This window comes from Rattus norvegicus, chromosome 16 (genome assembly GCF_021556685.1).
Source record: "Rattus norvegicus strain SHRSP/BbbUtx chromosome 16, alternate assembly SHRSP_T2T, whole genome shotgun sequence".
Classification (NCBI taxonomy): domain Eukaryota; kingdom Metazoa; phylum Chordata; class Mammalia; order Rodentia; family Muridae; genus Rattus; species Rattus norvegicus.
Genome location: NC_141549.1, coordinates 77,338,898 through 77,362,648, shown reverse-complemented (window position 1 = coordinate 77,362,648; position 23,751 = coordinate 77,338,898). Strand labels below are relative to the sequence as shown.

The 23,751-nt window shown below is 45.5% G+C and overlaps 1 protein-coding gene and 1 pseudogene; one reads left to right on the top strand and one right to left on the bottom strand.

The window, feature by feature from the left end:
* The window catches only part of Erich1 (glutamate-rich 1), a gene marked incomplete at its 5' end in the record, with an annotated part of 52,793,804 nt that overhangs the window by 6,301,715 nt on the left and 46,468,338 nt on the right, over window positions 1-23,751 (bottom strand).
* On the top strand, window positions 2,236-2,958 carry LOC108348292 (glyceraldehyde-3-phosphate dehydrogenase pseudogene; annotated as a pseudogene).

Here is a 23,751-nt window from a genome sequence, read left to right as displayed (position 1 = left end):
ACAGGTCAACAGCGACAGCTCAGTCCCCTTTCAAACACTTCACGGATATACAAGCCTTCCGGTTCAGGAGAGCTGGGGTAGCAAACATGAATCAGCAGCTGTGGCACTTACCTAGCAAAGACATTGGGCTTCAGTCTCGGCTGGAGTCAGCAGGAGGGACCAGGAGGGATACCAAGAGAAGTTCTCGGCTGTGCCTCTCTTAGGGAAGGAAAGACCAGTGAAAATTCAAGCCCAACAAGCATTGTACAACTAGTTCTCTAAGCAAGCCTAGCTCGGCGTCCATACTCTGTCTCACTGTCTGTCGAGTCCTCTTTATGCCCTCCACAGGTCTGGCCTCAGCCCATGTGTCTGTCTCAGCTGACATCACTCTGCCAACCAGCCCAAGTCCACAGAAGTGGCAAGAAACCACAGCACACACCACCAGAAGGTTTTTTGGTGCGTTTTCCCTCTATGGAGTCCCAACAAGCGGAGCTCAACCACACAATGTAAGGTGAGACGGTACATGTGTGTCGTTAGCAAAGAACCCTTCATCACGCATCCTTTTCCACGTACTTACTTTAGCAAAAACACGAGTCTGCCTTAGCCTTTCACCTGTGTCCCCTTCAATAAAACACTCCTTCAGGTGGTCACCCCAGCAAAACACCATCCAACACAACTGACTTTCCAAAGAACCTTAAGTTTCCACTTCACATTACCTGTCTCAAAAAAAAAAAAATAGAAAGAAAAAGAAAGTGTAAGTTGGGTAAGACAGCTCGGAGAGTAAAATGCTCATGTTTGCCATGAAAGACTGATGCTCTGGCTTTGATCCTTAGAACCCACATAAAAGAGCTGGATGCAGTCCCACGCCTCCCTCCCTCTACCTCCTCTGGACTCTCCTTCAGGTAGTGCTCCCAGACCTCTTGCTGCTAACTCCCTCTTCCCAACTATACCCATCTGTGGTGTCTCATTCTGCCTCTCTGCCAGGCGGGTCTGGACTCTGCTAATAGGCTGGCAGGGATGGACAAGGACTCTGCAGTTCATGTCTCTCCCTTTGGGGTGTCAGGGCACTGCTGTAATCCAGGCCTAAAAGAAAGAGTAGGACAAAACTAGCAGGATCTGGTCTGATTGGGAGCGAGGGGTGAGTGGCAGAGGGTCAGGAGAAGAGGGAAGGTCCTCTTGGGGGGTCCTTAGTTTTTCTGCTCTTTTAAGCCATGTCTGTCCCCCATGGTGATTTCTAATGGAGCAACTCACGGATATGATCTTAGCTTCTCCACATTTCTTTATTGAGGTGGATGTGAATGTATACACTTCATTAATACGGACAGACGTTCCAAGTACCGTGTTTCTTGACTGTGACTAGTCACCTCTGTTGGAGGTCAAGCTTACACATTCCAGAGCAGGCGTCAGAGGCAGGGAGGGGACAGCTCCACTCGGATCTCTAAGATTCCTGGGGTTCGAGCACGCCCCATCTCACCGGTTTGTATGCCCATCTGGTAGTGTGGTCTACGTGCCCTATACCCATCCATCCCTGTTGAGAGCCCCATCTCTAGGCAAGGAACCTGGATTCCCATAATCACCACAGTGGCGATTTGAATAGATTTGGTCACCATAGGAAATATGTCCTTGATGGAATAGGTGTAGACTTGTTGGAGGAAGTGTGTCATTGTGGGGGTGAGCTCTGAGGTCCTATGCTCAAGCTCTGGCCAGTGTGGTGAAACCCTCCTGCTGGCTGCCTGCAGAAGCCAGGCTCCTGCTGCTTCCTTTGAATCAAGATGTAGAACTCTCAGCTTGTTCAGCACCATGTCTGCCTGGATGCTGCCATGTTTCCCACAGTGATGATAATGGACTGAACCTATGCAACTGTAAGCCCCGGTTAAATATTAAATATTTTCTTGTATAAGAGTTACCTTCGGCTCTCTGCTCCTCCCTGTTCCAGAGACAGCCGCATCTTCTCCTGCAGTGCCAGCCTCGTCCATAGACAAAATGGTGAAGGGCAATGTAGACGGATTTGGCTGTATTGGGTACCTGGTGACCAGGACTGGCTTCTGCTCTGCATCTGGCAAAGTGGACATTGTTGCCATCAAGGATCCCATCATTGACCTCAACTACATGGTCTACATGTTCCAGTATCACTTACCCATGGCAAGTTCAATGGCTGAGAATGGGAAGCTTGTCATCAACGGGAAGCCCGTCACCATCTTCCAGGAGCGAGATCCTGCTAACATCAAGTGAGGTGATGCTGGTGCTGAGTATGTCATGGAGTTTACTGGCATCTTCATCACCATGGAGAAGGCTTGGCCTCACTTGAAGGGTGGGGCCAAAAGGGTCATCATCTCTGCCCCTTTAGCTGATGACCCCATGTTTGTGATGGGTGTGAACCACGAGAAATATGACAACTCACTCGAGATTGTCATCCATGCATCCTGCACCACCAACTGCTTAGCCCCCCTGGCCAAGGTCATCCATGACAACTTTGGCATCGTGGGAGGGCTCATGACCACAGTCCATGCCATCACTACCACTCAGAAGATTGTGGATGGCCCCTCTGGAAAGCTGTGGTGTGATGGCCGTGGGGCAGCCCAGAACATCATCCCTGCATCCACTGGTGCTGCCAAGGCTGTGGGCAAGGTCACCCCAGAGCTGAACGGGAAGCTCACTGGCATGGCCTTCTGTGTTCCTACCCCCAATGTATCCATTGTGGATCTGACATGCTGCCTGGAGAAACCTGCCAAGTATGATGACATCAAGAAGGTGGTGAAGCAGGCGTCTGAGGGCCCACTAAAGGGCATCCTGGGCTACACCGAGGATCAGGTTGTCTCCTGCGACATCAACAGTAACTCCCACTCTTCCTCCTTTGATGCTGGGTCTGGCATTGCTCTCAATGACAACCTTGTAAAGTTCATTTCATGGAATGACAATGAATACAGCTACAGCAACAGGGTGGCAGACATCATGGCCTACATGGTCTCCAAGGAGTAAGAAAGCCTGGACCACCCACCCCAGCCCAGCAGGAATACTGAGAGCAAGAGAGAGGCCCTCAGTTGCTGAGGAGTCCCCGTCCCAACTCAGCCCCCAACACTGAGCATCTTCCTCACAATTCCATTCCAGACCCCATAATAATAGGAGAACCTAGGGCACCCTCCCTATTCTCTTGAATACCATCAATAAAGTTTGCTGCACCCACAAAAAAAGAGTCTTTTCATAGCAATGAAACCCTAACAAAGAAACCCACCAATTCCACATATCCCTGATGTGCACACCTGGTCCCATCTCTAAGTAGAAACACTAGACTTGTTCCACCATCCTAATGACTCCTGGGAAGGACACAAGACCTCCTCTACCCACCCCCACAACCTCCTTGAGGATCACATGCCCTGTCCCTGACTTCTGGAGCTCCTTGTTCTGCCCCTCCTCTTCTGGTAGGGATCCTAGACTCATATCACCAACTCCACAAACATCTATTATCTAAAGATAGGCCATGAATATTGGCTTTAAGTATCTTCTAACTTTATACAAGTTCTACTCCTGGGGCCAGAAACCCCACTTAGCTCAAGATAGCCAGGAGTACTTCTGATACCTCTCTGAACATCAGCACTGAATTGCTCGAAGACTGATGACCCCTAACTCAGGTTAATCACCTGGTAACTGGGGTTAACTGGAAATAGCACCTCAAACACCCGCTCAACACAAAGCAGAGGCAATATTTCTGTACCAAGAAACACTACCAAAACTCTAGCTCTAGATATCTAGATTCCATCACAAACACACAAACACGAATGAGCAGAGCAGTAATGTCCACATAATATTCCCCAAGAAAATGACTTAGATTATAGAAGACAGTTAATTCAAAACAGCAATGATAAACAAGCTTAAAGAACCAAAGAAGCTATGAATAGACGCCACAGTGAAGACGGAGAAAACACAGTTGGGCAAAATCGTTTTAAAAATTAAAGATATGAAAGATAGAATTTAACAAAGAGGATCTCTAAAGATAGCCCAAAGTGAAATAAAATTTGAAATGAAAAAAAAAAAAAAACTAAGAAATTCAGATAAAAGTTCAGAGGGAAGCCCCGCTGATAAACTGGATGAAGTAGGAGAGAGAGTATCAGGTCTTGAAGACAAAGATGAGTTGTGTCATTCAGTCAAAGAAAATATCAAATCCTGCCCGCCCCCAACAGAATCTTCAGAAATTCTGGGGAGCTGTAAAAAGGCCAGACCTACAGATAATAGATACAGAATAAAGAGAAGAAACGCAGGTCAAAGACACAGAAAGTGTTTTCAACAAAACCGTAGAAGAAAATTTACCTAACCTACAGAAGGAGCCTATTGAAGTACAAGAAACATCCAAATAGACAGGACCAGGAAGGAAATCCCTCACCAAACAATAATAATAACTCTAAATGTCCATGACAGGGGAAAAATATTAAAAGCTACAAGGGAAAAAGAGCAAGCAACATATAAGGACAGATCTGTTAGAATAGCACCCCACTTCTCAATGGAGACTCTAAATGCCAGAAGAACCTGGACAGATGATGGGAGTTCAGATGATAGCCCAGTTTACTATAGCAAGCAAAACCATCAATCACATAGAGGAGAAAAACATTCTATGACAAAACCAAATTTAAGCAGTATCTACCTACCAACTCAGTTCTAGAGAAGGTTCTAGAAAAGGAGCCAAGAGGAATCACCATACCCAAGAAAACACAGGGAACAAGTAATCCCAGACCAGCAAATCAGACAAAGCGGGGAGCTGAAACCGTAACAACAGGGACACTGCTCATTAATAACTGTCAATGGTCCCAAGTCACCAATAAGACACCGACTAACAGATTGGATTAGACAGCAAGATCCATCTTTCAACACACCTCGCCATAAAAGAGAGACATCACCTCAGAAGGGTTAAAAGGTTGGAGAACGATAATCCAGGCAAATGAACCCAAGAAACAAGCAGGCATTGCATTTTAATATCTGGTAAAATAGACTTCAAACCGAAACTAATCAGAAGACTTAGGGAAGGATATCACATACTTATCAAAAATTTTTTTCACCAAGATGATAGTGCAACTGTAAATATTGATGCAGAAAATGTAAGGTCACGCGAGGTCATAAAAGAAACATAATTACAGCTAAAATCACATGTTGATTCTAACACAATGACAGTGGGTGACTTCAATACCCAACTCTCCCTGATAGTCAGGTTATCCAGACAAAAAATAAACAGAGAAACACTGGCATTAGGTAATGTCATATTCAAACGGACTTAGCAGATATTTACAAAACATTCCACACACACACACACACACACACACACACACACACACACACACACACACACACACAAATACCTTCTCAGCAGCTCATAGCAACTCCCAACAGCAGCTCATGGCAACTCCCAGCAGATACAAGAAAATTAACTTCTTCAATGGAGTCTCACTGGGCGTACAAATAACACTCAAGGGCAGGTGGCATGCCCAGCAGTAGATGGACAACACAAAATAAATGTCAGGTGTTTGGTGGGCTTTGTTTTTGTCTCATTGCTTTATGTTTGGACAGTTTATTTTATTTATTTATTTATTTATTTATTTATTTATTTATTTATTTATTTATTTATTTGCTTTGCTGTTGTTGTTTTTATCTAACTAGCCTTTTGCCTCTACATTATGGTTTGTGATTTTTGTCTTTTTATGCTGTGTGGGGACACACATGATTCTCTCTCTCTCTCTCTCTCTCTCTCTCTCTCTCTCTCTCTCTCTCTCTCTGTGTGTGTGTGTGTGTGTGTGTGTGTGTGTGTGTGTCCGTCTCTTGTTGTTGTTCTTTTCTATTTACCTGTGTGTTTTCTTAGGAGACAGTGAGAAAGAAAGTGTGGACTTGGGAAGGATCTGAGAGGGAATAAGGAAGGGGAAACTGCGATCGGAATACATCACATGAAGAAAACTTTATTTTCAATCAAAAACTGTCTATTAAAAGAAGAACCGTGGGGATTTTGATGGGGATCAATCGCATTTTGTCTGTATGTTGCTTTTGGTAGCACAGCCATTTTCAGAATGTTGACCTTACTTTTCTTCTTCAGACTTTTTCAATTTCCATTATTTAGAAACCATACACAGGAAGGCTACTTATGTCATCTGCTAATTTTGTATCCTGCTATTGTTTTTGAAAATGTGTATCGGCTCTAGAAGATTCCTGGTGGAGTCTCCGGGGTCTTTTATATATGGAGCCATAGCATCTGCAAATACAGCTAATTTGACTTGGTCTGTTCCTATTTGTATCCCCTTGATTTCCCTTCAGTTACCTTCTTGCTCTAGCTAGACGTCAGTCAAGTGCTGCATTAAATAGATATGGAGAGGGTGGGCACCATATCTTGTTTCTGATTTTAGAGGAAGTAACTTTGTGTTTCTCTCTGTTTAGGATGATGTTGCCTGTTGGGTTACCATAAATTGCCTGTTTCTCTCCCTCTCTCTCCCTCTCCCCTTCTCCCTCTCCCTCCCTCCCTCCCTCCCTTTCTAGTTATTTGAAAAGGGATTTCTTCATGTAGCTTTGACTGTCCTGAAACTCTGTAGATGAGATTGACTTTGAACTCAGAGATCTGCCTGCCTCTGCCTCCCAAGTACTGGGATTAAAATCATGCACTACCACCACACAGCATAAATTGCCTTTATTATGTTGAGGTATGTCCCTTGGATCTGTACTTTCTTCCAGAAGTTTTATCACAAAGGGATGCTGGATTTTTGCCAAAGGCCTTTTCTACATCTATGAGATAACCATGATTTTTTTTTCTTTTAGTCTGTTAATATGATCAATTACATTTATTGATTTATGTATGCTGGACCATCCCTGCATTTCTAGGATAAAGTTGACTTAATCATAGTTAATCATCTTTTTTATGTGTTCTTTAGACCTATGGTTGGTATTTTTGTGTATGGATGTTTTGCCTGAATGTATGGCTATATACCATGTCTTAGATAGTTTAACTTGACACAAACTAGAGCCATCTGAGAGGAGAGAAACTCAAGTGAGAAAATGTTTCCACAAGACAGGGCTGTAAGCAAGACTGTAGAGTATTTTCTTAGTTAGTAATTGATAGGGTAGCGCCCAGTCCATTGTGGGTAGCGCCATCTCTGGTCTGGTGGTCCTGGGTTCCATAAGAAGGCAGGCTAAACAAGACATGAGGAGCAAGCTAGTAAGCAACACTCTTCCACGGCCTCTGCACCAACTCCTGCCTCCGGATTTCTGCCCTGCTTGAGTTCCCGTCTTGACTTCCTTTAGTGATGAACGGTGATGTGGAAGTCTAAACCAAATAAACCCTTTCCTCCCCAAGTCGCTTGTGGTCAGTGTTTCATCACAGCAATATTAACCCTGACTAAGACACATGCATGACTGATAACCACAAAGGTCAGGAGATGACAACAGATCCCCTGGAACTGGAGTTACAGGTGTCTGTGATCTGTCACGTATGCTGGGAACCAACCTGTGTCTTCTGGAAGAGCAGACATGCTCTTAACCGTCAGGCCATCTCACCAGCCCCTTGCTTTGTTCCTGTATTTGTTTTGCAACCATTTTACTGAGAATTTCTCTATCTATATTCATAACTACCAAGTGGAACAAACTATCAGGGATTAATAAACACATAACTCAACAATAGCTCTCAATATTGCTGGTCTCAAACCGCCAGTAAAATGACACAGACTAACAGATCTGATTAGGCAGCAAAATCTTTCTTTCTGCTTCATCCAAACAAGAAACATACCTCAGCCTCAAGGACAAAGAGCAGGTTACAGTTAAAAAGAAGAGGAAACTACTTTTTGTTTTGGCCTCCTCATACCTTGCCCCACCTTCTCCTGAGGAGAGTCTTCCGCCCTTGTCTCTGTTTGCCTTGTATTGCTGCAGTAAACACCATGATCCAAAAGCATCTTGGGGAGAAGAAGGATTATTTCAGCTTGTAATTCCCAGGTCAGACTCCATCGCTAAGGGAAGTAAGAGAAGGATTTGAAGGCAGAAACCTGGAGTGAAAAACTCCCAGACACCTTTCCTCCTTTGTGGTTTGTGTATGTTTGTGTTTTGTTTGTTTCTTTTTATATCTGTTCAATAAAAAAAAGAAAATGTAACCTACATTTCCACATAGTCTCGTTAGCCAAAAGGAATATTCACTTCAAGATGTGGAAGTAGAGCTCATAACGTTTTTTCCTAAACTTTGACTTTTAAAACAACGAAAACTACCATGTGAGATGAACAAGAAAATTCGTTAGAAAGTTCTCTGGGTGTTTTTTGGTGAGGTTGGAACTAATCCGCAGAACTAAAAAAAATTTTTTTTTTACTTTATTGGCGTTTGATCCTGTGGCGTTTCAGTTATCTAAAATAAACATATACACGTGTAATGTTTCAGGTTGCGAGGTGAGATGTAATGTAGCATTTGTAAGATATCCTTGTCAATATTAACTGGTAGGGTTTTGATTTGTATTTGTACGGTTTTAATTGGTTAAAATGATCTCATTTTAACATCCACTGCTATAGATGGATAATGTCAGCTCAGGTTTAATGAATGGTGGGGAAATGGTGCATGTAATTTTTCTTTTGCAAGTATTGAAAGTTCTGTATGTTTTGAAAAGAGTAATTTAACCTTTGGGTGCCAAGAAGGGGGGCTTTCTTGGAGTCCATTGCTGGCAGTGGGCGAGTCTCACGATATTGGCACAGAGCCTTAACCACACCTTACTAATAGCAAGGCAAATAACTTTGGTTCTTTTTTTTGGAGCTGGGGACCGAACCCAGGGCCTTGCGCTTCCTAGGCAAGCGCTCTACCACTGAGCTAAATCCCCAACCGGCAAATAACTTTGAAATAAAGTTTTAAGGAAAAAAAAAAAGAACTAACAGAGACCACAGAGGAACCCTGCTAACTGGATTACTCCTCATGGCTTGTTCAGTTTGATTTCTTTTTTTAATTTTATTTTTCTTGGATATTTTATGTATTTACATTTCAAATGCTTATCCCCTTTCCCCCCTCATACCCCTCCCCCTGCTTCTATGAGGATGCCCCCACTCCCACCCACCCACTCCCACCTCAACGCCCTGGCATTCCCCCGAGCCTTGGGGAGAGCTACTCCTCCTATTGATGCCAAACAATGCCATCCTCTGCTACATATGCAGCTGGAGCCATGGGTCCCTCCATGTGTACTCTTTGGTTGGTGGTTTAGTCCCTGGGAGCTCCGGTGGGGTCTGGTTGGTTGATATTGCTGTTTTTCCTATGGTGTAGCTTGATTTCTTATACAGCTGAGGCCCACCTGTCCAGAGGTCACACCACCCATATCAATCTTCATCAAGAAATGTTCTCTTGGGGTTGGGGATTTAGCTCAGTGGTAGAGCGCTTGCCTAGGAAGCGTAAGGCCCTGGGTTTGGTCCCCAGCTCCGAAAAAAAGAACCAAAAAAAAAAAAAAAAAAAGAAATGTTCTCAGCCGTGTTTCCCTTTTCCCAGATGACTCTAGCATGCATCAGATTGACAGACAGCAGCATCAAACTTAAGCACCACCCCCAAGTTAATCCTTCAAAGAGCTATCCTAACAGGACTGACCAGAGGCGCGTCTCTTAATTCTAAGGTCTAGTCAGGTTGACAACCAAGATTACCCATGACAGTATGCATTGGATAGGCATGTGTTCGGTATAAACCAGAACAAGCGTAAAATAAAAGCAGTTTCATTAATTTACTACAAGCTCTCCCCACACTCTGAATACCTCGCTCGATCTATTCCTTCTACCGTCTACTTCAGTTTCCACGATATCTACCACAGCACCAGCCACTCTGATTTCAAACGCTTATTATTCCACCACAGTCCATAAGTATGCTATAAAAGTCTAAACCAGGATTTAAATGCATATAAATTATATTATTTTATGCTTTAATAGAGATACGGCACATAAAACTTTCAGATTTAGTTTGGGTTACAGCCAAGTTGGGCAATGACGGGACCAGGAACCTAGATAGTGGGCCTGGCTCTGCTGTTACATTGTCCTCTAATTCTGGGTGTAGCCTCCATTTTCTGATGAGGAAGCCCTTATGGACATGGAGAGCTGAAAGGCACTAACATCAAACCTGCCTGTGGTGGTTTAAATGAGAATGGCCCACACGTTCTCATATGTTTAAATGCCTGGTCGCCAGTTAGAGGAAATGTTTGAGAAGAATTAGGAAGTGTGGCCCTGTTGAAGTAGGTTTGCCATTGTTGGAGGAAGTGTATCACTGGAGCACTCCTTCTCCTTCTCCTCTCCCCCCCTCCTCCTCTCCTCCTCCTCCTCTTCTCTGTCTTCTTCCCCTTCCTCCTCCTTCTCTTCCTCCTCCTTCTCCTTCTCCTCCTTCTTCTCCTCCTTCTCCTTCTCCTCCTCCTTCTCCTTCTCCTCCTTCTCCTCCTTCTCCTTCTTCTCTTCCTCCTTCTCCTCCTCCTTCTCCTCCTTCTCCTCCTTCTCCTTCTTCTCTTCCTCCTTCTCCTCCTTCTCCTCCTTCTCCTTCTTCTCTTCCTCCTTCTCCTCCTCCTCCCTCCTCTTCCCCATCCTCTTCCTCCTCTTCTTCCTCCTCTCTATCTGTCTGTCTCTCTATCTCTGTCTCTCTGTCTCTCTCTCCCTCCCCCCCCCCTCTCTCTGCCTGCTGCCTTTGGATCAGGATATAAAGTTCTCAGTGATTGCTCTAGTACCATGACTGTCTGTTTCCCACCATGATGATCATGGACCAACCCTCTAAAACTTCAAGCAAGATCTTAATTAAGTCCTTTCTTTTGTGAGAGTTGCCTTGGTTACAGCAATAAAACAGTGACTAAGACATCAGCAGAAGGTACTCAACATGCCTTATCTGACCATATTCCCATGGGATCAGTCATGGGATCCATGGGATCTTTAAAAAAATCAAGCCAATGAAAGCGGATTTTTGCTGCCGCTGTTTTTGGTTCATTTTGTTTTGGTCTGAGAGAGAATCCCACTGTGTAGGCTAAGCTAACTTCAGGCTCACCACTTTCCTGCCTCAGCCTCCCAAGTACTTGGGATTAGAGGTGTAAATGAGGGTTTGCATAAACTATCCTTATAATGGCAAATTCATCCTAGGAACTGAGCTCATGTAATTGATCTACAACCACTCTCATCATCAAGAACATACAAGGCTTAAAAGGTAAAGTGGGTAAGAAAATAAATGTTCAATTAATTTCTTAAAAATTAAGGAAAATTTCAACTACATACAGCTAACTCAAAATAAAACAAAAGTGAATATAAGAAGTTCTTTCTGGTGATGAATGAGGGGACGTTTCAAACATACAGAGAAGTTGAAATTTTTCTTCCCAGATAAGGTATGGTGCCTGGCATCTGCCACACGTGTACGCACTCTGTTTCCTTTTACCTTCTTTCAGACAGATAAACAATAGGTAAAAGGTGGTAGATAAAAATATAAAATTGACTCTATACCTTGCTGTGTGACCCCTCATGACAGAGGCATGTGAGTCCTGTAAAAACGGGGTCACTTTTTTCACAAAAGTGGGTCACAATCCCACAATGCACTTGGGATCCAGCTCCAGATTGTTCCTGAAAGTCACGTGCATTGGTTAAGGCTCGTGTGGCTCTACTGGGATGTGATAGGAACCTTTCAGAACTGGGTCTAGTGGAAGGTCTTCAGGGCCCCGGGGACACATCCTTGAAGAGAATTGTGGTACCTTGATCTCTTCCTCTTTTCTTTGGTGTTCTGGCCATGAGGAAAGCAGGTTTTCGATCTGCATGGCTCCCTTCCCCATCCCCATCAACTGCACTCAAAGACTAAGCTTTGCGAATCGTGAGTGGTCATACACCTTCTCCATCCCCATTGGTAATTGCGGGGTCTCGTGACACCGACAGAAGGCTGATCAACACAGGACTGTGCACCGTCCTTGTCAAGAACCCACAAGCTGCCTCAGAAGCATCCCTTACAGTTTCACTGTCCTCAGGTTGTTTGCTCAGTGCCCTTCAGTGCCTACAGCCTAGCTAAACTTTCCACTCTGCCTTTTTCTGTAAGGGATGGTCCTGAGGAGTGCTTTACAGTGTTGACACTGCATTTCATGTCATGGGCTTCTTGACACCATTTAACTTTTTTTCTAGCCTCAGAACACCTATTGTCATGGCCATTCTTGGTTGTCACCTTGATCTACATCTAGAATTAACTAGAATCCCCAAAATGGAGAGCAAACCAGTGACGGACGTTTGTTTAATTTGAAGTGGAGTCTAGAGCTTTATTGTAAGAAGACATCTTCAATTCACATCTTCTGAGATGGGAATACCTACCTCTAATCTGGCCCACACCTTCTGCTGTGCATACAAGGACACAAAACAAGGAAGCTCTTGCTCTTTGCCTGCTTGCTCTCATCTTGATAGCAAGTCCATTGCTTCAGTAGCATTAGAGCCTACCTGTTTGGTGTTCTAGCATATACTGAAGACCAGCTTAGACATTTAGCAACTGCTGGACTATTGGACTCTCTCTCCATAGTCAGCCATTGTTGAGTTAGCTGGACCACAGTCTGTAAGTCATTCTGATAAATCCCCTTTCTACACACACAGACATTCATTCTATAAGTTCTGTTACATTAGAGAATCCACCTATGAAACTGGAAGATAAGTTTACAGCCCTGAACAGATTTCAGTTACACATTTTTCACAAAGAGAACCTTACGTATCTCATGATGAGGAACGTACAATTGGGGTATCTCCCACTCACCAAAGTAGTGAACACTAAACCACTCCCTTGTGACATAAGTTTTCTCTTCCTAATTCATAATTCATGGATGACCCTTGGTACCATGAACATTCTGTTTACCATACCTCTCACCCATTCTCTGTACCATCTATAGCTGATCCTTGACCAAATGAACCATCACATGTGGGATTATAAACTGCTGACTTTGAAAAGGAAGGTCTGATAATCAAATGTCTACAACCTTCTCACGTGCCCACCCGAGAGGGGAGCTGTAGTTCACACGTGTTTGTAAGATGTGCATCAGAACACCATCCCAGAGGAAGGGTCTGCATGGGGGATCCACTCCCAGCTCAGTGACAGCAGTCAATCATTCCCAATTCATGTTCATTCTTCCCTCTTTACTCTAACTGTTCCACATTTCCTCAGGTGTTCATATGTAATCCTTCGTATAAAGACACCATGTCCGCAAAGGCACCATCAGAAAATGATCATCAAAATTATCATAAGTATCACCAAAACCAAAATCATATCTTTTGCCTAAACACCTAACCAGGTCTATACTCCCAAGGTCCCATCGGTTTACAATCAAAGAACAGCGTGTGAGCAGTTAACATGATGACATCATCTTTGTTGCAAAATCGCAAGAGGATTTGTTAGCGAGTGAGAAGCAGCCTTTGGGTTACTGGTGTAAATGGCGTTGGGGTTAAACCATAAGAACCTGCAGCACTGACAGCTTGTGCTGGTGATTCATGTTAACCTGATACAAGCTGGAGTCATCTGAGAGGAGGAAACCGTGATTGAGACAATGCCTCCATAAAATCCAGATTAATTAGTGATCAAGGGTGGAGGGCTCAACCCATGGTGGGTGGTGCCATCCCTGGGTTGGTGATCCTGGGTTCTATAAGAAAGCAGGTTGAGCAAGCCACGAGGAGCAAGCCAGTAAGCAGCATCCCTCCACGGCCTCTTCATCAGCTCCTGCCTCCGGGATCCTGCCCTGAGTCCCTGTTCTGTCTTCCTTTGGTGATGATCAGTGATGTGGAAGTACAAGCCAAATAAACACTTTCCTCCCTAAGTTGCTTTTGGGGTCCTGTGTTTCGTCTCAGCAATATAAGAAACCCCAAGACACAGCTGAAGACCCGGAGCCTGGTGTGTGCTAAGTACACTCTACCACTGAGATGTACAGCCAGCCTCCCTAAGATCACCGCAATAAAAGGAAGAAATGGACTTTGTAACACATGAAATATTCTTTGCCAATAACTCGAGATACAAACGTTAAGCTGCTTTGCCCTTATGACCAACTGATGCCCTAAAGACACCAGACTTACTAATATGTTTGTAGAATTATATTAGTGTAAGTCAGAAATAAGGAAGAAAAATTACTTAGAATTTCCCAAAATATTCAGAGGAGAAATTGGAGATCTAGGTGTATGCCTGGTGCTGGTGTTTGCCTAGCAAGCACAATGTCCCGGGGCTCCATCCCCTCCAGGAAGAATAAGAAAGAAGGAGAAACAGGAGAGAAGGAAGAGGGTAATGAAGAATTACGTTCTAATGAGTTTGCACGCTCTGCCCTGGGAAGCTGGGAGGAGAGAGGCTTTGAAGGCAGGGAGCAATGTGAAGAGGGCATTACTGGAGACAGCTCTCTCCTCCATGTCCCTTCCTCCTCCCCTCTCCTTCCCTCCTACCTCCCACCTCCCACTCCTCTCTCTTCCTTTCTCTTCTTTCTTTCCCTCCTCTCCCCTCCCCTACCTTCTTGCTGATTGCTAGTGCCAAATCCAGGGCCTTGCCTGTGTATGTGTCAGGTCTGTAATCCTGACACTCAAAACAAAGCACATTGGGATGGAGAGATGGCTCAGCGGTTAAGAGCACCGACTGCTCCTCCAGAGGTCCAGAGTTCAATTCCCAGCAACCACAGCGGTCTGGAACGGGATCCGATGCCCTCTTCTGGTGTGTCTGAGGACAGTGACAGTGTACTCATATACATAAACTAAATAAATAATTCTTTAAAAAAAACAAAGTGAATCAACACCCCTAGCACATGTTATGTAAGTACTCTAGCATGCTCTAGCCCAGAGCAACTGTCTGAGGAATAAAACTATTTAAACACACGGGCATGCACACACACACACACACCACACACACACACACACACACACACACACACAAAATGAATACTATACACACATAAATACTATACACACAAATATTGTATATATACATACTACATACATACATACATATGTACATAGGTACATACATACATGTGTGTGTGTCTATGTAGCCTCGTTGGCCTCGGGCCCTTCCTGCACCACCCTAGGATTACTGGTGTGCACCATCACATCCTGCCTGACAACTATTAACCTTTGAGCCTCCAGTGTGTGCATGGCAGACCATATACAGGCTTAACACACATTCTTCCTCTGATTCCCAAACCCACTCTGCAAGGTGCGGAGTGCATGTGGATCCTGTTTCACAAACAGGGAGCCTACTCCGCAGCCTGCTTCTCCCCACTTCAGGGACTAACCCTGATGGGACTAAGCCACCCTCCAGCCAGTGGCTGCACACCTGAAAAGTAGTATCTGACTCATGGCTGAAGTACAGAATCTCTGCCTGGTGAGGCCTGGCGGTGGGGCCTGGTGGAGGGGACCGTACGTGCTCCTTCCTGGGCACAGGGAGCAGATCTGAGGCTTCACGTATTTCTATTTCCTCACGGTTGCTTGCCACTTTACTGACTGTGTGGCCCGGGGAAGTCTCCTTACCTTATTTTCAACCTCAAAAGGCTTGGCAAAGGAATTACGAAACACGGCTCAGAATAGGCATCGCTGTGTAAGACGGGAATTCCAGAGGCAAGATATTTGGCTCTCAGCTCACATGTGTCACTAACCATTTTTCCGTTTTCACTTCCTTCTAACCAACCCAACCCAACCATTACGCCTGCTGGGGACCTGTCCAGTGTGCCTGCTGCTGGCACCAGGGGTGACCAGATCAGTCGCTTTTAACGGAAAGATGATATGCAGGTGCCACAAATATTTTTCTGGACTTGGAATAGAGCTGGACTCAGATGCACAAATATGTTCGAAGTATCTAAAGAGCTAGCCTGGTAACATGGCTCAGTTGGCAGAGAGCTTACCTGGAATGCATAAGGCCCCGGGTTCAATCCCCCAGTACCAATTACATCAGGCATGGGAACAGATCTATAAACCAGCAGTCAGGAAGTCCTCAGGCTAGAGGATTGGCAATTCAAGGTCCTTAGCTGCATAGTCACTGAGAGGCTAGCCTGGGCTATGTTCCCCACCTCACCACCATCAAAAAAAGGACTCTTGATTTTTTTTTTCTGCATACAAGCACCAAACCAAGTCCACTGTTCCTCAAAGTTGCCCGTGTCTGCAGATTACCATGAACCAGCAATAACCTTGTCCTCGTTGTATGTTGGCATCTTCAGCTACCTTGCTGTGGTAACAGAAGACTAACCAGCCTGCCGCTCTAGCCTTTTCAGATAAGCGACCCTACTTGCCAAGGTCATAGTAGATACCCAGCCCAGGCTGGGCAGATCCTGAGGATGTTTCAATGGTCTCAGGCTGTAAAACCTGAGCCCAGAGTTCTAGTGTCAATGATGAGCCGTATGTAGCGCCTGACTGAGAGACCAGCTCGTGGTGCTCACGGGGAGAGCAGCAGAGAGATGGAGTATAAATCATAGTCTGCTACTGTCAGAGCCACTACTGGCCAGCTCCCTGGTGACCCAGGCCAGTGCTTCTGCTAGAGGTAAGCCTGTGCCTCCATCGCCCGCACGCCAAGCCTGGCTCTCCACAACAGGGTCCAGAGTGCTACTGGAACATCATCCCGGCGGTTTTCTTGTGCAATTGTCATCTGAGAGCTTCAGTGATGGAGTTGCACTGGATTACACATGTGGACTCAAGATGGATGGATTGAGTCCTGGCCTGCTCAGTGGTCTGATTGAGCAGCTAGTCAGTGCGTGCAGACCTCTGTGCTTCTGTTTCTGTGTCTTCAACATAGGGACGGTCACAGCACCTGCCTCATGGGACAGCATATGTTCCAAGCGATATGCAAAAGGTGTCTGTTAACATTTTCTTTCTTTCATTCTTTTATAAGATGTATTTGTTTATTTAATGTATGTGAGTACACTGCCGCCCCCTTCAGAGATGCCAGAAAGAGGGCATCAGATTTGGTTGTGAAGCCACTGTGTGGTTGTTGGGAATTGAACTCGGGACCTCATGGAAGAACAGTCGGTGCTCTTAGTCGCTGAGCCATCTCTCCAGTCTGGTCCATCAACATTTTCAATGTAATCTTCTTAAATAAAAATCACTTTATAACGGAGAGTCGGATTGTGCTTGGGAGCTGGACAGCATGCACGGCAGCGGTAACTGTTGGTTTTTACAGGAGGCGGCCTTCGTTCTCATAAAGTCTTGTAGTGACACAAAGAAGCCACACAAAGAAGACGTGCAGCGGTCACTTCTGGGAACACAGCCACACCCGTGGACCTGACACCTAGGGGAATAAAGAGTGTAGGTGTGGGGCACCCGGAATGTTCTCCCCGTGGACTGTACAAATGCGTGTAGTTTGTGGAGGGCGGGGTGGGGGTGACTACAAGTCTCTGGTATCTCTCATTACAGTAGCGGAAACATGGATTTCTGTGGAGCTGCTTTCCGTCCAGGAGGGCTATCACATGCTCACACTGGTAAACAGTTGTACTTGCCTGTTTTTTTTTTGTTTTGTTTTGTTTTGTTTTTTTCTGTCCAGCGCCTAGCCGGATAGAACAACTTCAGATGTAGTCTTGTGTATTGCTTTATCTAGAATAATTTACAGGAATGCGGTGTTCAGGTCCACTTCCTGTTTAGGAGAGGCAGAACACTGTTTGGGGAAAATGTGCCGAGAAGTCTTTCCAGCCGTTTGCAGTCAACCCCACCCCTGTCACTGTACAGCTAGGTGGCCTCGTGGTGACCCCATGAAATCCGTGAGGCTGCGCGCTGTGAGGTAGGCAGGTGTGGCCGTGATGGTATCTACAGCCTCTGCTGCACTCCTTTCCTCTCTAGATTCTTTACCAAGTGGCTTTGTAGATAATAGGCTTTGTTTGCGATGTGTGGAATGGAGCCTAAGACCTTGTTCCTGCGAAGCAAATGCTCTACTGAGGAGCTACACCCTTAAGCAGGAAATAATCCAATGTATGTTTACTTACCAGTGTCACAGACGCTTGAGATTCTCCCAAGCTTCAGTGTTACAGATGGGGGAACTAGCTTCGAGATGTTAAAGGTCTTGCTTAGTGGCCCCTGCCACTTGGTCAGGGCTTAAATTCTGTAAGCAGTGACATGGTCACTGCTAACCCAGAATGTCAGAGCCTTTGGGCAGATGTGTTCCAGATGTGCTCCAGACGTGTTCCAGACATGTTCCAGATGTATGTTCCCCTTATCTCACATCCCCCACCCTGGTCTCTGTCAGCTAGAGAGTAGCCGTCGGCCTAAATGCTCCCTCACCTCTTCTGACGTCCCTCGACTTCCCACGAAAGGATGATTCCCTCACCACAGGATGCTTTAGGGATCTCTGGGGATGGCCGTGCTTGACCCCTGTAGCATAGCAGCATAGAAACAAGTGAAGGTTAAGTGTCTTTATAGCTGCAGCATCAACCCCAAGCCAACAGCCAGGAGGTTGTGTCCTTTGAGATCAGGCATCCCGGTGCCGGTGCCCGTGCTGCTGTGTTTCTGACAAGCCCAGGAGCAGAAAGGCCCAGGAAAAGATCTGACACGTGCAAGACTCGAGGACTGGCTTTCCATTCCCACGAGGAGAGAGACAAGCAGAAATCAAGAGCCCTCTGAGGTCTTTGGAACAGCCACCTGGTCTATAGATTTGCCACAGCACAACCCCTGCTGGCCTGCAGCCATCAGCGGTTTTGAATCCTGTGGGATGTACGGGTACCAGGCAGATGGCATTGTAACAGCCTCGGTCCTTGGAGAGACCAATGTTGAGCCCTCCATGCACCGCTGACAGGGAGCAACAGAAAGCCAGGCCCTGCTGCTCTCAGAAACCCAGGTTCTGAGAGCCAGGGCAGAGACCTCGGAGTATGCCCTCAGTTCTCCAAGATGCCCTGGGAGGGCAGCATCGTGGTTAATTTGGGGGATCACCAATCTACAGAACCCTTCCATTTTATCCACGGTAGCCACCACCTCTGCTCCTTCTGCTGTCCTAACACTGAAGGCAGACCTGCCCAGAACCTGTTTTTAGTCCTCTTTTTAAAAAAATCAAGTCTCCAGGAGGTCTCACCTCTGACCCATATATCACATCTCCTGCCAACTTTGCCAAAGATACTTTTACAGGTAGGTTAGGATGACAGCTCTCTCCTCCAGAGCCTCACCTGTCCCCTGGCTATCAAAAGACATTTCAGGTGCCCTTTGCATCCACAGCAAGAACTGTCCTCTCCTGTGCTGTCAGACAGCACCTTGTGAACGGTGCATTTAAAAAACCTATGGCAAAGGGTCTTATAACCTGGTTCATTTTTCCATATCACAGTATAACGTTGGTACTGGTCCTTACACAACTAAAGGTAACCTTAGAATCGCTCTTCTGGTTAGATGCTGACAATGGGTCTTTTCTTTGGGTAGCGTTAGGTCAGCTACGCAGGTGCACAGAGTCCATTCATGCTCTGCCCTGCTGAGCTGCACCTCCGATTTACTTCCTTAATTTCTAATAAAAGCTGTGGACTCGGCCACTCCTGAACAGGTAGTGAGATCGGTCAAGGGACAGTCAGGATGTCACCATTCCAGCTGGTGACTAAAATCAGACAGGAAACTCTGTGCACCATAGATAAAGGAAGGCTGGGACCAGGGAAATGACCTCAGGTTTGTTTGGATTGCTATAAATTCTTCATCGGGGAAAATGTTTGATGCAGTGAGAATGAGGTAAAAGGTCATCTTCATAAATCATGCATCATTTGCATGGGTGGGGAGAGGAGTTGTGGGAAGTGACACTGAGGCTGTGTTTGCTGGGTAAAAATGTCTGGCTCGGGAAGGAGGGTGTCCTGCCACCGTGCTGCAGAGGGAAGGTGGGCATAGAGTAAGCAGTAGTGCTCCCATTACTCTGAGTAAACAGTAGTGCTCCCGCTATCCTGGACTCGTGCAAGCCCTCGCTGGAAACCAGAACTGATGTAAAGCGGATGCTTCCTAAGTCACTGCGCCCATTAGGAGTGTATGTCCCTCCTGAGGAACTTGCAATTAGCTAGAAGGCTCCAGAGTCTCTCCACAGAGCCTGGCCCCAGCACAATCTACCACTGTTGGGGTCAGAAGGACTGACTGTGGTCATTTGGTTTGGGGTTATTGTCACGCTTGTTATTTTTACAATAACTAAACAAGTAAATTAAACAACCTAAAGGCCGAAAGGGAACAAGCATTCCTCAAGGGAAGAGGAGTGAGGGCCGAGACACAGTGCCCAGTGTTGGCTACCAGAGGCTCAGGATTGCCCCTTTCCTGTGCCTTCAAGCCTAGAATGCAAGGGCTGGGCTTGGGCATCTGGACAGTGACAGAGGAGTCGCCTAGCAAGCACGAGGACTGGGTACTGTCCCCCAAACACCAGGTAAAACAAAACTAAATAGAAGAAAGAAATAAGAAAGAAATGACGACCTGGTTAGAATAGTTCTATTAATCATGGACACCTTTAAAGTTGGTAAAGCTATGACAGAGTACTTCTGCCTGGCCGTTGGTTTAAGATGCTGGCATGAAAGCAAAGGGTAACGAATGATCTCATAGAGCAAACTGATCTTGTCAGAAGAGTTAAGATCTTACGTATAAATGTGTATGGTAAATATCTTATAGATATGTTTTTTTATGTCAGAAATGGCTGATATGCATTCCAAGTTAGAGCTTTTTTTTTTTTTTTTTTTGTTCTTTTTTTTTCGGAGCTGGGGACCGAACCAGGGCCTTGCGCTTCCTAGGCAAGCGCTCTACCACTGAGCTAAATCCCCAACCCTAGAGCATTTTTTAAAAAGATTTAATTTCGCAAGGCCCTGGGATCAGTCCCCAGCTCCGAAAAAAAGAAAAAAGAAAAAGAAAAAAAGAAGAAGAAAAAAAAGATTTAATTTTATATTTGTATTAATCTATAACTCTGTGTGTGTGTGTGTGTGTGTGTGTGTGTGTGTGCTAGAGACATTGGATCCTCTAGGGCTGGAATTACAGGCAGTCATCAGCTGATGTAAGTGCTGAGAACCAAACTCAGGTCCTCTACAAGAGCACCCTGTGCTCTTCACTGCTGAGCTGTCCCTCTAGCCCTCTTAGGCCAGTCCTAAGTTTATAGAGAAATCAAGCAGAGGGCACAGAATTCCCTCACACCTCCTGCCCTCTACAGTTCCCCTCTTATTAACATGCATTGGATAATTTTGTTCGCTTTGTCACCCCAGTGTTTCTTAGAAGACAGTTTGAAAAAGTCTGAGGTGGAACATCTTTAAAGGCCCCTTCACCATCTCTAGAGAAACAAAGCCTTCCCTTCTATAGAGCTACCCACCTGAGTAGAGGTAGGTGCCTTGCCAGTGACCCACGTCCCCAGCCCCAAAACCCTTAACTGACTTATTAAATCCACAACAGCAGGTCATTCAGCAAAAAGCATTTTTGTCCCCGTGACATCCTATTTGAGTCACATAATAACCCTGAGTCTAGTGTTTTCATCTGAAACACAAGAGAGCAAATCTAAGCACAGGGCAAACAGGAAGAAAAGAACAAACTTCCTGGTGTCCAACCTGGGCCTCTGCCTTGGGCCACAGAGCCCTTGGGTGAAGCCCCTGGATTGGAAGCTCAACCAAGTGATGGTGGGCCCAAGGAAAGGGAATCCTATTCCAAAGATTCAAAGCAAATCAACTTAAGAAACTTAATTCTTACCATCACCAAGGAACTGGCTGAAAACACAATCCTTTTGGAAAGAAGTTGAATAGATTCCGGAATGAGTCCATGGTAAGTTCACCAAAAGGATATTTCTGTTGTTGGAGCCTGCCTGCGTGGACAGCCATTGCTTCCTCATGCCTGTGTCAGATTCATGAGCTCGGCATATCCAGATTTGCCTGCATCCAGTATGAAGTCACTTTCTTTTTCTTCAAAGTAGTCTGCAGGTTATCATGAAAGGAACTGAAAAAAAAATCGTCAGTCGCTAGAGCAACCGAACCCTAACGTTGTGTTTTAATCTTTACCTACCCATTCCCGTGGGGTTTATAGAGTTTACAGCACAGCATGTACTTAGGGGCAAGGTGATATTCCTAATTTTGACATGTCTATGTAATTGTGCTATCAATCATCCTCACACTGTACAACCCTGTACCATGCTGATACGCTGAATGGCATAATTCCTCTATTTTTGAGCTTCTAAATTATTCTCAGTGTCCCATAGTCAAAACAGTGCTATAGACCAAGCTTCTTGATGGTGCATTCTTGTGAGTTCAAGGTCAGCCTGAGTTACATCGTCAGTTCCAAAACAAGCAAACAAACAGAACCCATGGTTTTATAGTCCTGCGTGGAATTTTAAAACTTATTAATATTAGGTTAAAAAATTCGGAAGAATTGCTGCTCCACGAGAATTGCCTGGTTTTTAACTTTTCATTTTTGTCCTTGCAAACGAGCCAGGGTTTTGTAAGACTAGAGCAAATCCCCCTTGTGCAGAGTGGTAAGCGATTCTTCATGGGTAGCCCCACCTCCAAGAAGATGCTCGTATTTTGCTTTGTTCTATCTATTTCCTTCTCAGGGAGTGTGTGAGCATTGCAGTTCACACAGCCGGTCCAGGAGCTGGCATAAGTGTCCAGTCCCGATGAAGGCCTGGGCAATCTCTTCCAAGAAATTTACTACTTCTAAGGAAATGTGAACAAATGACTTTTGACTCTGCACTGAGGACAGACAAAAGAAACAAGTCTAGCTCGGATAACTAATCAGTGAGTTTAACTGGGGTTACTTACAGGAATATGGGTGTGAGAGGTTTCCTAGGTAAACTATGTCACAGAAGAAAAGTCCCTTGCCACCTCAGAATTTGTTAATAGCCCACACGTGTGTGCTCCGGGAGAAATGGGGTAGGGAGATGCAGATCTGTGAGCCTTGGATCTTAGTAGGGGCTAATTTCAAGACAGGACCAGCCGTGGCATGCATGAGGGGGCACTGCACCCCAGTATGCCCAATGATACCATCTGAATTTTTACCGTGTTTGTCCTTAAAAGCTCAGTTTCCCTTTAAAAGGAGGGACTCTTGGTCTGTACACAGCACACCTGTCTCTTGGTTAAGGACGTCTTTGCCAGCTTCTTGCCCACCTCTCTTTCCTTGGGCTATCCTTGGAATCACATCACTTCTTATTAGGTTTTTGAACTCATCCTGGTCTTTGTCCTGTGCCTCATCAGCTGTCCACTGCCCCAACAAAGGGTTCACTAAACCCCCTCTCTACTGCCACAGGTGACACACTCTACAGAGAGGACTCCCCCATTGCAGAAGCTAGCCTTAGGGACTCTTTCTTCCACACTCCTTTTTTTGGTTTTTTTTTTTTTCGGAGCTGGGGACTGAACCCAGGGCCTTGTGCTTCCTAGGTAAGCGCTCTACCACTGAGCTAAATCCCCAGCCCCCACACTCCTTTTTCTTACCCTTCTGTCCCCAAGTTATCAGACTTGGAACTTATCACTCTTGGGAGCAAAGGGCTTCTAGTCAAGTTTCCCAGGATGTGATGTCACCGAGATTTATTTTCATTTGCTCGCCCCCATGGCAATCCTTTGACTAAAATCAAAGTTCCCATTGTTATGGTATCTGCTTCCCATGTGTATTTCTGGCTTTCCAGGCTCCGCCAGAGTCTGACGGGGGAAACAGACTCACAGGTGGCAAAAAAATGAAAAAGCTGGGGTTTCTGAGGATGACAGGTTTTGTGTGCATTTAGCAACACTCAGGGTGCCTGTAATTGCTGAGACAGAGCACTAGTTCAGCCCCTTTGATGTGCAGACATCTGCAGAGGAAGACTAAACTGGGATTTGGAGCGACCTGGTGTCCCGGGGGCTGTGGAGGCTTCCGTAGGTTGTGACAGGATGTGGGCCACTAGAACGGCAGTTTTCAGGAGCTTTCCTTGTCCACCCTTGACGT